The sequence below is a fragment of the Crocodylus porosus genome, unplaced genomic scaffold, assembly GCF_001723895.1.
Source record: "Crocodylus porosus isolate Cpor-Errol unplaced genomic scaffold, CroPor_comp1, whole genome shotgun sequence".
NCBI classification, from domain to species: Eukaryota; Metazoa; Chordata; order Crocodylia; family Crocodylidae; genus Crocodylus; species Crocodylus porosus.
In genome coordinates this window covers 88,705,347-88,706,827 of record NW_017728943.1, presented here as the reverse complement: position 1 = coordinate 88,706,827, position 1,481 = coordinate 88,705,347, and positions in this window count along the sequence as shown.

Below are 1,481 nucleotides of genomic sequence, written 5' to 3'. Positions count from 1 at the left end.
GCCCCGCTCTGGGGCCCTGCCCTCTCTGGGGCCACTACCGCGCTCCTCGCGCTCTCTCTCTGCCCGCTCTGGGGCCCTGCCCTCTCTGGGGCCATTACCACGCTCCTCGCGCTGGGGCACCGGCAGCCACCGCTGTGCCTGTCCCCTTGACCCTTCTCTGGGTCTGTTGCCCCCACTGGGCAAACACCGCCTTTATGGGCTGGAGTCCCCGACCCCGCGTCTCTCTAGCACAACACCGTGCCTCGCCGGCACAAACACCGTGCCTCTTTGGCGCCAACAATAGTGCCCCACTGGCACCCTGCCCCTCCTGGGCACTGGGAACCCCCAAGCTGCTGGGGAGCCCCCGTGAGGCCTCCTCACGCCCCTACAGCCTCACCTGGTCCTCCGGTTAACTGTAACCAAAACTCAAGCCACCCGGCTGTAACATAAACCACACAGAGTCTCCATGCTCCAAACATAAACTCCAAGCCCCTCACCAAGGCTCTCAAGCCTACCTCCCTTTAGGGCGTTCTTGTCCCCAGCATCATCGCAGCCAGTCAGCATGGTAAGGCTGCAACTCCTAACTCAGGCCGCTCAGCTCAGCCGCAGAGCTCCTGCTCCTGCAGCAGTCAGAAGGGAACTGCAAGGGCTGTTTATAAAGGCTCGGCCCTGCCCCCTTCTGGCCACCTGACCCGCCTAGTTGCCCTGGCAACTGGCATCTGAGCTGCCTTGGTGATTGGCAGCTCTGCCAATCTCACTCACAGTCACGGGGCACCTATGTGACTCCGTGACACTGTCCAAGGGGCGAGGGCATTGGAAGCAGCATCTCCTCCTTCTCCCCTCCTCTCGCAGCGTGTGCCGCCATTTTTATTTGTGCCGGCCAGCACTCCACGCTTGCATCGCCGGTTGGCCACAGCTGAATAAACAAGTGGCTAACAAGCCACGCGGGTTTCGCCTCCCGTCCTCTGTTCTCCGGCTCAGGAGGTGCAGGTAAGTATCTTTGCGTCCCGGGACAGTCATACTTACTTAATTGGTGAAAAGTCATACTCACCTCAGTTGGGCAAGTTGGCAAGATGTTGGACTTAAAGACAATCTTTTTTTTCTCAATATTATGTAAAATTAATTTGATAATCCCAATCCAATTCTTTATAGACAAATATATGTATGATAAAATGCAATGCACTTGTTGGTAGCAGTAGCAAGACTAAGCAGAGTGAACTACTATCTCACTCCTATATACATCCCCCTGAAAATGCAACTGAGGCCAGGTCTACAGTACAAAAATTTGGATATTATATCTATGCTGATTAGAAGTATATTAACGTTCCCCCCAGCCCAATCTCAAGCCAGCATAGCTATACAAGTTTCCCTTACTTTATGCTGTATATGCGTTCCTGGAAAACAGCACATAACTTGAATTCACATAAAGGGAACCCACTTTACAATGTAACAAATAGGGATATGTTTCAAGACCTCAACTGTACTGAGCTGCAGGCCCATTT